The sequence below is a fragment of the Lagopus leucura genome, unplaced genomic scaffold, assembly GCF_019238085.1.
Source record: "Lagopus leucura isolate 7727_CA_CO unplaced genomic scaffold, USGS_WTPT01 Super-Scaffold_1, whole genome shotgun sequence".
Classification (NCBI taxonomy): Eukaryota; Metazoa; Chordata; class Aves; order Galliformes; family Phasianidae; genus Lagopus; species Lagopus leucura.
In genome coordinates, this window is record NW_024962250.1 from 10179045 (window position 1) to 10191825 (window position 12781).

A 12781-nucleotide genomic window follows, 5' to 3' on the forward strand; every position below is an offset into this window, starting at 1 on the left:
TACAAGTTTAACATGTATTTAGAAATCGATAAAATCTAGATTACAGATACATTTTTGCAGTACTTATTTTAAACAGAACCCTTCAGAGCTTTAGCTCAGTCACCTGTTAAGAACAGGCTCCAGCAGTGATTTACAGGAATGATCAGACTTTGGAAGAATTGACAGATGGCTTCTTTCATCTCGTGACTAAGCTTTAAACCTAGACCTGCACACCCACCTCAGGTCACAGAGGTGATTGGTTTTCTTATTATTTATATTTCAAAGCTCCATGCATTTCCTAAACTGCAATTCCAGCCCTACCCACTCCCCCATAATGCTGGCTAACAGTTCCCTAGGAATACCAACATAAAATCTACTGCCAAATTAAATTTTCCAGCTTAGCAGCTTCCTTTCCCTTGGAACTCATCTTGGCTATTACAGCTGACATTGCTGCATTCAGACAGCTATGGAAGCTGGGCAGGCTTTGCTGCTCTCCTATGCTGCAGTGGAGAACAGGAACAAGAGCTGCAGTGTTTGTGCTGGACGTGGCAATGCAAACAGATTCAGATGGGAGACTCACCATAAGGTTAGGAATGGCTTTTTGGTGGGACAGTCTCAACTTGACTGTTGTACAAGTCACACAATTGGATGCCTAACAAATAATAGCACAATTCTGCAATTTATTCTAGCAGACAACCCAAGATAGACAGGAACCATTCAAACACAAGTACTACTCAAATTGGTCTCAACAGATCCTCTCTGCCAAGACAGAAAGAAGAAAGTCAGTTGCTGGCAGTTCACAACCAGAGCGGTGTGGTTCTCCACACTTATGGTCTCATGCTTTTTACAGGTATGCCCAAAACCACCAATCCAGGACACAAACTTAGCAACTTACTATTGCTAAAAGTACTACTTTACCTTAAGCAAATGTACTACCACTAAATCACAACAAAAAGGGGTTTTCTTGTTTACTAGTTTAAATAACAGACATTCCTGCCCCTCAATGATTTCTGGATTAACAAGTGATAGGAGCAGTCATCCAAGGAGTAGCAGCAGGTCATTAGGACAGTGCTGCTTTCCATGCAAGTAGGTTTAGACCAAAGCTGAGGAAACCTTTAGTGAACAATTAGATATATATTTCTGACATGAATCTCAGTTTTGACTGTTCCAACTCTTAATAAGTTAAGTCAAGCATTAATTACCAAACAATAAAGAGAAGTAGTAAAAGGGAGTGACTATGAATATTAAAAAAGAGGTAGCCTAGATTTTTGTATCATAAATATTGCGTATATCATATCAAAAGTAAGGACAATACGAGGTCATAAAGATTGAAAAGTGTGGTTCTGGGAAAGTGGGAAAAGTTCTAACTACAAATAATCCTTAACTTCAACATATCATTCCACAGATAATCAACTTCTTTCAATTCTGTCAGGTTTTTTCATCTTTTCATTGCATTATCCATGAAATACCTGCTTTGACCATTTCCAGCACTGAGAAAACCTATGAGCTCTGAAGTCTGTCATAGCTACCTTCTCCTCAGCTCCAGCAGAAAAAAAAAAAAGAAACAGCAGAGAACCCTGCCGGACAGTTATTCCAGACTCAAGATTCAGAAGTCTTCATTACTCAAACAGAAACCAAGCACAAAAAGAAAACAGAGCAGCTTGTTCCCTGAGCAGCACAGAAACACCTAGCACGAACTGCCACAGGCTGCCTGGAGAGCCTGGTGGAACTTATCCTAGAAATAGCTGACACTCATCTAGAAAAGGTCCAGAGCAGCCTTGCCTGACTTCCAAGTTCCTCCAGTTTCGGTTGTGGCACTGAAGTGCACGACCTCCAGTGGTCCCTTCAAATCACTTAACATAGGAATTTTCAATGTCCACCCGATAGAAATATATTTCCAACAAGCCACATCTTTCTCTGTATTAGCCAGACTAGTAGTAAACTTTCACGTAATTACAATTTGTCCAATAGATTGCCAGTCCACACTTTAAAAACGCATCAAAAATTACAACTATTTTGATTCTAGTACCGTAAGTTTATCACCACAATAATTACTTACTTCTCTCATCCAACTACTCACAATGGATTTTCCTAGTTTACATTATTGTATTACTAATAGCTATTTTCTTCATTAGAGAGGAGCAGTATACACGAGAGGTGAGAGCAATATTAGTTCTGATACAATTAACACAAGACGTTGGGCAAGAGATACACAGACAAGAAGAAAAATCTAGATTCAAGGTTTCTCACTTTCGTGGTCAAGAATTTATTTTTATCATAGCTAATCAGAAAAGCAACTGTTTCCAATTCAACTTTTCCATTATTATTTTTCATCAATGAAGACGCATTTTGTAACATCCAAAAAAAGAAAAAGAACAAAGAAATTATGGAAACGTGTGTACTTTCCTTGAATGTCAAACCTAATGCTATTTCAAGACGCAGCTTTGAATAAACCTGTCTCTGCTGGGAGGTATCACATTTACTATGAACATACGCTTCAGCTTCCCACTATACAAAGTTTCACCTAAACTGCAAATCCATAGGAGCAGGTCATCCTTGAAGGAAAATATTTTTGTCAGTACTTCCTCTTAGGTTGGATCAATGTAGCTGCTGCCACACCTCTAACAGCCTTAGAGGAGAAAAAGAGAGCTGACTGGTTTGTTACCCTACTCCTACCAACAAGAAGAAACAGTGTCCATGCTCCAGCTTGCCTAAGTTTCTTCCAAGCAATTAAAATTCTAATTCTAATGTAATGCTGTTGAGAAGGTCCACATGGTGCTATACAAAAACTCTATCATTACGCATAGTTCTACAGGCTTTCTTTTATACCAATAAATACCTACTCTTCCTAAAGATCGTTGCATGAATGAAACCTGTACCAACATAACTCATCCCTATCTCAGTAGCTGCATGCTTTATGGGAAGCTTTGATTTCATACACACATCCACATAAATCCTATGTATATATCAATATATCTCTGAATATATGAAATACATATTCATATGCATGCATCTGTTTCCCTTTTCCCCTCCTACATTCAGAATCAAAGCTGTATACACTAGAACTGCACACACTCAGAGACAGTTCTGAAAGGCTTTTAAACGCAGAATTATCTTGACCTCTGAAAGGGGAGCAACAAAGAAGTCACATGAGATTTTGAACAATACCAACTCCGAGGATCCTAAGAGGATAGCTATAATGTTATTTCACTAAGTGAGAAGGGAAGATTAGAAGTGAGCCAAGATTGACATAATAAAGGCCGCGAAAGAACAATCATTTCAGAAGCGAGAAGGTACATGGGGGATTTTGGAGATAATCTAAAAAGTAACGTTCCCCAGCTGTGACTGCCATCACATTAGCTCATGGAGTATCTTTTTATTTCTAGTGTCACTTCACAGCAGATAGCCTGGAGAGCTCAGCTCTTTAGAAAACGGAACTAAAGAGCACTCTACTAGGGGTCCTCCTGAGCAGCCAGAGAATGGCATAGCCAACCTAAAGCACACATTCATAGCATAACTGATGCTTCCAGCTAACAGGAGCTGCCCTAAGTTTCACCTTCCATTTCACATATCATCAGTTGGCAGTGTGCGATTACCTCTCACTTTCTGTGGCATAACATTCCCAGCCTGAAACATGGGCACATACAAATTTATATAAAAAGTACTTGTGGTAAAGGCTCACAGGAAAAAGTTTATAATATGCCTTAAAAAAGTAAGATATTGCCTTCCTCTGAGCACTGAATTAATAAGGACAGTTCTCCTTTTAAACATTTATACTGCTAGTTTCCTACTTCAAATGAATTACTGAAACCAGTGAATATCTCATATGAAGAAAGTGAAATTAATTTATCTATCTAAATTCTTGTTTCCATAGGTATGAGAGAAAAATGCATTAAATGGCCATTCCATTCAGCATTTCCACCTTCACACTGACCATAAACGCATAGAGTAGAAAGAGCAAGGATAATGTGCTACTTGTGAAGAATCTCTTTATGTAGCTCTGGTTCAAGGAGGGATTTCCCTCATTCATTCTATTTTTAAAATCCGTGAAACATGGCTGAAGTTTCAGCTAATCTCATTTCTTTCAGATGTCAGTTCAGAAAGAAGAGGAAAGATTTGCTTTCAACTTTGAGCGGCTTAGCTTGCAGGTCCCTCTGCAAGAGAGGCTTGTCCATTATTCAGATCCATCCAGTCACAATGAAGTGCCCAAGTCTCCCTCAATGAGCCAATGAAACCCAAGAAATTCATTATATAATCACACTGGTAAATTCTTGAAGGGAGAATGTGGGCACGCACAACTACAGCAGATGATGCTTCTCTCTCCAAATCAGTTACAAAATCCCATGGATATTTCTGCCACCTGACTGAAGGCAATTTGTCTTTAGACAGTTATATGATAAATCAATGCATTGACATGGCATACCATGCAAATTTCAAAAATAAAATAAATCATATCTGAATAGTAACAGAACAATTACTGATACAAACACTACACTTGGAAACAAGCTGCATGAAATACAGGATGTAGCACGAAGTGTTTAATTTTATTGCAAAATAGTACTTAGTATTTTATTGCAAAACAGTACTTAGATTTCAGGAATAAGAGCATCAAAACATTCCTCAAAGGACATAAAAACTTCCCTTGATTGTGATTTTCGAGCATATATAGTATGAATTAAACACTTAGAAATATTTCTATTACCATAGTGCATAACAAATTAAACCACAAACAGAGCCTACTTCATTAGGTGCAGCAAAAACAAAGACAACTCCTGAGATAATTACCTAAACTATTTGTTGTACTGTGAGCATTTGGCCATTAACATTGAAACTGCATTGTCTCAGCCTGAGGGAAAGATGCCATATAGTTAAGGATGCACATTTTCTGTTGTGCAATGCCCTGTTTGGATTGCTTGTTTCTCTCTGATCTTCATGAACTATGTCAAGTTGTCCTTCAGTATGCAATTCTCCACATTCCAGCTAGTTCAAGTGGCTGCAGCCACAGCCAGACCCCTTGCCTCCCTAGTAGTATGCACCTGAGCTAGAAAAGATTTGGTCTTAGGCAAAATACTGCAGGCAGATAAAAGCCATGTCTGGAAGTGACTTAAAAATGACCATTTCCACAAGTAAAAGAAATCTGTACCAACAACTGCACTTGCATACTCAGGCTTTTAAGACCCTCCAAAAACAACCAGAAATGCTTTCCATCAGCCTAAGCCAGCTATTAACACTCATATTTGATTGGCAATGGGAAAAGCAAAACCAAACCTATTTTTAAATGACATCAGGAGTGGATTATTAAAAGAAAGGTACCTGGGGTATATCAGAGCATCCCTGAGATCTCCCTCACAGCACCGTGACCTGACTCTCAAGCACCACCATCTCCATGGGCCACACTGCAGATGTCCTGCCATCCTCTGCCAATCTCTACTTCCCTTCGAGGGCAACCCCTGGCTAAACAATTACAAATACTTGCTGTTAACATGAAAGTCACTAATGCCTCCTGAGGACACCTTAAGTCCTCAGAGAGAGGAAGATCAGCCCAGGACTGTCATGAGGTCAGATACCATGCACGACCTAATGCTGCCTGAAGGTGAACTTCTACAAAGCTAACATTTCCCCAAAAAATGAACATGTCCAGCAGGACCACAGTACATTCAATCCAACAATTCCCTAAGTGTGACAGCACTTGTTTCTACATATATAAAGTAAAAAAGAAGGGGAAAATAATTTAAAAGCTTACATGCTTCTGCTTGGTTGAGAAGCATCACACTCAAGTGTCAAACTCCTTCTAAACTTCCCAGTAACACAGATGTCACTGCATTTTTTTGTATATGCAAATATCTCACCTCCAGTGGGTGACAACAGATTCTCTAATTAATCTGTCATACTATTCAAATTTGAACCCTTTTCCAAGAAAAAAAAAAAAAAAGGAAGCTGAAGCTGTTCTTTCAACAACCATTCAATTAAGACTTTTTTTTTTTGCCTTAGAAAGGTTAAAAAAAAAAAAAAAAACAGATTATTTCCCAAAAACTAGCATACAATTTCTCATCAAGGTCTTCTCAGTCCAGTTCTATTATTCCGACTATTTTTACTTTTTTCCCAGAAACAAGGGTGCAGCAGAGTAGCTCTAAAAAGCAAAATACTGACTATGACCACCATTCAAGATGATCAACTGTCAAGAGAACATTTAAAGAATTAGTTCTGCAAATACATGAAAAACACACATTTGAGTCAAATATTCTGAGTATTTACAACACCCTAAAATTATCCCAAAGGCAAAATTACTTTACAATATTAATTAGTGAAAAATCCCAGAGAACCAATTTTTAAGCAAGAATTATAAAGCACATTTTCCCCTCTGCTATAAGTAGCAGCTGTCCTATTTATTTTTCAGGCTTTTTACTCCACACTGTTACTGTTTATATACAAACTTTTACAGAAGAAGGAAAAGGAAGAAAAAGAAAACCTACGTCCTTCGATACTTTAAGATAGCCATCAGAAAATAACCTTTAAAAGGAACCACGTAACTCATCATTTCAAGCTTATCCCCATAAACACTGTTGGCTAATTCCATTTACTCCAGAGAAAGCCAGGATGCCCTCTGAGAAAATCACAGATTAGCTTACGCTTACAAAAAGATATTCTTTGAAGTTTTAAGGACACATTTCAGTTCTACAGAGACTTCCCCACCGTCTCCCACACACGCAGCCTCCGTAAGGCTCTATATCTAATAAGATGCAAAATAACATGCAGACAGCAGCCATTTGGCCAAGTGATAGCACATGAAACAGCGGGCAGAGTAACTAGGAAAATGGTCTAACAGTTATACTGCTGCAATGAAGTTTTCACACCCAGCTCCAGAGCTCTGCCAAACACTCTTCTGGTGATGGAGCCATTAAGGCTGGTGGCATTTCCTCAAAATTATTGTTAAATACATATATATGAAAATGAATTTATTGGGTATATATGTATATATATGAACAAGCCAACAAGATTTAGCTATATTCAGATACTTTTGGTATCAGACCATACGTGATGCAAGTAAGAGTTGCACTACACTCTAAAGTTTTCAAACACTTGTAATGATATAGTGCAATTCTCTCCCCCTGCAGTGGGGGAGAGCACTAACTCTCTCCTTTCAGCACTAACTCTCGCCATACTCTTCTCCTGCAGAAGACACTGAAAAACCAAATTGAATGAAATTTAATCAGCTAAATCTCATTAACTTCTAAACAAATGAAGTTAGATTAATCAAGCTATGTATAAACACTTTCATAAGAATTTGTTGCTTTCTAATACCAAAAAACTCATATCTTTTTCCGAGGAAATAGGAAATATAGAGGAAATATAGATAACAGCCTCTCTGGTATCATTTACAGGTTAATCCTGCAAAATCCACAAATGAAAAGGGAACCAACAGATGCAACGCTGACACATGTAAGATTAAAAAAGAACCAGAAACTTTTAAAAAAAGCAAGTAGCAATGGCTTTCAAAGCAGAAAGTTAAAACTGCACAAGCTAACTACCTTGCTTGGTTTTTTTTCAGTCGGTCATCTTTGAAACTGGAAATTTTTTGACTTACTTTCAAAGTGCACAACTGCAGTGTTTCCAAGTCTCCATTACATCACAGGCTGTTGTTCTGACACATGCTTCAACAGAATAGCATTCAGGACTCTGAGTTTAAAAAAAAAAAAAAACACTTTTTAGAAAGATGAGAATACTAGCATTACCTTTCCATTTCATAACAGTGAGACAGATTACAGGCAGAATCATAAAGAAATTAATTTTCCAAGTAGGCCAGAGAAGTTTTCTAACAGCATAAAGAAAAAACACTGCCTAAGACAACACCACTGCCACCAAAGCTTCTCGTGAGAAAAAAAACCTAATCCTTCTTTGCCTGCCTGCAGCAAACAATTCATTTTTTAAAAAGTTAGTTTACTAAGACATTACCCCAAACACATCACTGGTGACCAAGATGTAGTCTGTTGTGTTTATCAACAGCTGATGCACACGGAGCATGTTTTCTCCTACCACTGTATCAAAAACATTGTTTTTACTGAAGGGGAAAGGGGCAAACATTATAAAGTTGCGTATACCTTAAGGTTGGTAAGCCTGTGAGTGATTTTCATGTGATACTGTATTCTCTGTCAATCCTCTTATTGCCGCTTAACCTGGAGTTATCCCATTAGAAAATAATTGATACTTTTTTTTTTTTTTAGCACAGATTAACATCAGCTAGATTTAAGCAAGAATGAGTGCTAATTAATGAAACTCAATACTTAACTTCAGTACGGCATTCAAGGAAAGAAAGAGCAAAAGAAAAGGAAAAGAAGCCAAAGGTTACCATGTAAATGACCAGGCTGATAAAGTGTTTCAATTTCACTGAATTTAATATTATTATAGTTTAAAAAAAAAAAAAAAAAAAAAAAAAAAAAAAGGAGTCTGGAAAAAAGTATAAAACCAACCCATTAAAATGGTTGGTGATAAACTTCTAATCATCCCTTGGCCAAGAGTTTCTAAACTTTGGCATCACTGAAATTGTACAATGACTTGAAATGTGAGTTGGTAATTACCACTGGTCTCTGCATACAACAATTCCAACACATCCGCCAAATCTTTCATCAGAAATGGATGTCTTTCATTTTCTGTAATTACTATAAACATTGCCCTGCCACTGACCAAAATTTCCTTACTATAGAAAACCCCGTATATTTTCACAACAGAGCATTCTCTGCTATTCTATTCTCCCCCACAAAGAGAGTTCATTACAGCTGAAAGTATTGACTGGTAAGAAAAAGCAGCCAATGTTCTACTGCAACGAAGAATACATTTTATGACTCAAAAATGTGAACCTAACCTGGAATCTTTTTTCACCTACATTTCAAAGGAGTGTACAACCCTTTCTCAGTCCGTTAAACAAAGAACTACAGCACAGCAGAAACACCAGGTCTCAGAAACCTATCACTTGCAAAGATGGACAGGTTTTAAGGAAGGCTTGGAGCTCATTCAAGAGCAAAAACTCTGCTGCAGCTGCCATGTTGTCACAATCCAAAGAAAACGATTGTGAACACTGAGCTCCCTTCAGAGCAGTTCATGCCATACCTTTACATTTGTGGCTCACCTCCCCTTTCATCTTACTCTCCACTCCTTTGTAACATTCGCCACTTATTTTCCACAGTTACTTGAAAATTCTTGTTTTCGCGCTCAGATTCTCCATACTAAGTGAAATATTTATTCCACATTCTATGTTTTGGAATTTATATACATCATACAAGTGGAAAGATGTCTTATTTTTCATAGTACAGAATTCTACAGAAGTGTTGCCAGATACATAAAATGGAGCTGTATCCTCTGAAAAAAGTATACTGCTATTGCTTCCAGTTTAACTTTTTTAATTAAGAATTAACTTTTAAGGAACTCTGAGTCTGATTAGCAGTCTGAAGAGCAAGTATGGGCAAACCTAGAAGGCCTGAAACAAAATCTATTTCCATATATGTATATAATATCAATCCTATAATTTAGATATTAAAAAAAAAAAAAAAAAAAACAGGTGGCCAAAATACAATCCACAACTGTCTAATGTCTTCCACAATACATCTATAGATTACAGGGTTTCAGCTCTTACTCAAATTCCCTCTGCCAACCTGTCTGTGAAAGTGTGCTTCATTAGTGACAATACCAGAAGGCACTTCACTTCAGACAAAGCATATTTTCATGTACTCAAGAAAACACTGGGGGTGGTTACGTTCGTTTCTAAAAGAGGTTGACCTGCTTAATCTGCTTAATTTCTTCACCCACTGGTAAGTGATACCAGTAATATCACCCACTAACAATAATATCAGCTTCCATACTGCATTTCTCGAAAACAAATACAAATTTTTAGTGGAAGGAAAAATTTATTGTTTGGTAGAACCAATGCAGAATTCAGAAAGACTGTAAGAACAAGACCTTTGGGGAATAAGTTAGTGTTTCTACCAAAACAACCTGCTTTCCCTCTCAAACTGTACTGAAGATGGAACCACCGGAGAGGAAAGCCTACTGCAGGTCACAAACCTCACACAGGTGAGCTCCCATAAAAATGAGCGTCCCCAGTTATTAGTCCAGCATTACAAGTAACAAAGAACATGAAACAACATGAAAAAACATGAGCACACACATTAAATGCTTGTTGGCAGTCTCCAACCAGCTGGCAAGCCATGTGTGATTTCTCCGACAGGCCTCTTGCCTAGGAAAGCATTGTACACTGTATCTTAGTGAGTAAATTTCTAACTTTCCACTGGTTTCTGCTACCAGCATGCTGTTCGTGGCTCCTGGGATCCCGGTTTATAAATCAAATGATTGACAATAAAAGTTATACTGGGGAGAACAGAAGCAACAAGCCTGCAGTGTGCATAGGCTGCCTGCCTGCCTTCATAGAAACAGGCCTGTGAGCCCTACAGAGCACCACATCTCAATGAAGCTGTAGGAGAAAACAGCATCAGTTCCTCTGCAGAGCTGTAAGCTTTCTGGAAAGCACTGCTGGACATCTAGAAGAATCTCATGTTCGGGCACACTTAACAAACTGCATCCCTGCACAAGCTGCTGCCAGGCTCCCAAGCGACCCTTTTGCCACAGCCCACCTCCTCCCAAACCCCAGCCCCAGCTGCAAAATGAGCCCCTGGAACAAACCTTTCTGTCACAAAAACCTGGGCTACATTACAGGCTACAGCAACCTCATGCCTAAAAACTTTCAGCCAAGAGGTTACCATGCAAAATGAAGAGCAGAAAAATGGGGAAAAAAATCAATTTCTGAAGTTCAAAACCATCACCCACTCAATCCCAAAACTCAGAGGAGAAGACCATGACTCTGACAATAGTAATAGCAGAACAGCACTGATCATTCAAGTATCATACAACTAAACTAGCCAAAACAGCAGACAGTCCGACACTTTCTCTTCCTTCACTCCCTCTTTTTTTCTTTTTTTTAAATAAAGGTAGATAAAATAAAATAAATGCTTTCTCATTTTTATTCTTTTATTTGGAGGAGATAAAGACCAGGGGAAGCAGCAGAGAAAAATCGTGTTTAAATGCAAAGACAGCGTTTGAAGAACAAAGCCTGAAGTTTTCACAATGCTGCAAGAATTACACTGCCAGTCTGTCTCCTCCTACCCACTATTATTATGTGTGATATAATCACATACTGCATAGTCGTTAATCAAAAGTGTCTCAAAGCTTTTCACAAACATCTAGTTAGGTCTTATAAAAGAACCAGTAGTTTCCATCTCTGCAAACAAAGGAGTGCTCCTGTCTTAAGCAGAACCCCAATGTCTGTGTCCCAGTGCAGTGCACTCACCCAGATGCTGCTTCTGGTCTCCCTCAGAGCTCTACAAACATTAACTACACAAACACAGTGTCAGGTGCAGTTACACCACTTTGCTTAGAAGACCAATCTGGCTGCAGAGAAGCTGCTCTGAAAACAAGCTGCAGGGCTTTCTTTGTAGTAGGACCAAAGCACAATACACAAAGCACTTTAATTACATGTGGAGAGCAGTGCTAAAAAGCAGTCCAGCTAAAACAAGCTCTTGTGCCCAGGAACACACAAGATTTGTAGAAGCTGTAAGTGCTATAAGGGATATTAACTTCATTTTAAAGAGAGGATTTTATTGTCCTTCCCTTCCCCTGAAAGCATGAAGGAATGAAAATATGCCTCTAAAAACATAAAGCTGGGCAGGTTTCAATTCAGCAAAACTCTGATGAATATTTATCAATTAACGCTACATAAAATGAATAACTCTAGATATTGAATCCATTCCTGAATGTGAAAACAGTAGGAGACAGAAGTCTCTTGAAAAAGAAGTCTTGAAAACTGGGCACTTTGCAGCCTTCCCAAGAAGAGTTAATGCCACCCCTGCGTACATCAAGGTTACTTGACCCTTGCTGTGTCCTACAGAGCTAGAGAAGGAACTTAAAGGAGAACCTACTTGAGGCAGGAGAGAAAAAACAAACCAAATCTTGCCATACAAACTCAGAGCCCAGGCAAGACCTGTTTTGAACATGCTTAGTTCCCAAAGCATTCCCTCACAACCAAGGACCTCACAAGTGAGACTGAACTTTCTCAGGGCAAAATCAGCCAGATAAGAGCTAAGTCAGCTCCTTAGAGACAGAGCCCTCACACTCCCCTTTCCAGCTAAAACTGTGAAGACAGGGAGGGGAAACTGCCTGGCAGCAGGATAAGCGAGGGCCACATCTATCCACACCTTTGGTCTGTCTTGATATGATGCCTTTGTCTGAGGGTCTGGAAAATCCTGCAGTGGTATGCACCAACAGGCACAGACATACTTCTCACCTGCACAAGCACCTAAGGTGAAAAAAAATCGTAACACAGCACTAATGAAAGTATCCAGCACTGTAAACCACATCATCCCTTCCATCTCCATAAAAATTTCTCAGGAGAGGCCAAAAGTGTCTCTAATAAAGCTTTCTATAGACAAACTCTCCTTTTTACCATTCTATAATGTTTTATATTTTAAGAATAACCACATACCTAGCAGTAATTTACCAGATATTAAACTTAAAATTAAAAGGCAACACCCTTTTATTTATGGTGACCTAACAAAGAGGTTGAGCACATTAACAAAACTTCAAAAACATATAATAAACATTACAACATTCGTTATACTATTATCCAAGTCTGAGCTATTAAATGTTAGCACTGCAGTTGAAGATGCAGTATATCCACTGAGAGCTTAAAAATGTTCCACAGTTAATCAAAATGTGGCTAGAATATGAGAAGTACCCAAGGAAACAAGAAAAGTTCACC

At 38.4% G+C, this 12781-nt stretch overlaps 1 protein-coding gene across 5 annotated transcripts in view; it reads right to left on the bottom strand.

The window, feature by feature from the left end:
- The window catches only part of SIPA1L1 (signal induced proliferation associated 1 like 1), a 192025-nt gene that overhangs the window by 147186 nt on the left and 32058 nt on the right, over window positions 1-12781 (bottom strand). For all 5 annotated transcript variants that reach the window (XM_042875745.1, XM_042875831.1, XM_042875576.1 and 2 more), the window contains exon 2: window positions 7565-7656. The gene's annotated coding sequence lies outside the window, so the exon portion shown is untranslated. The remainder of the gene's footprint in view (window positions 1-7564; window positions 7657-12781) is intronic.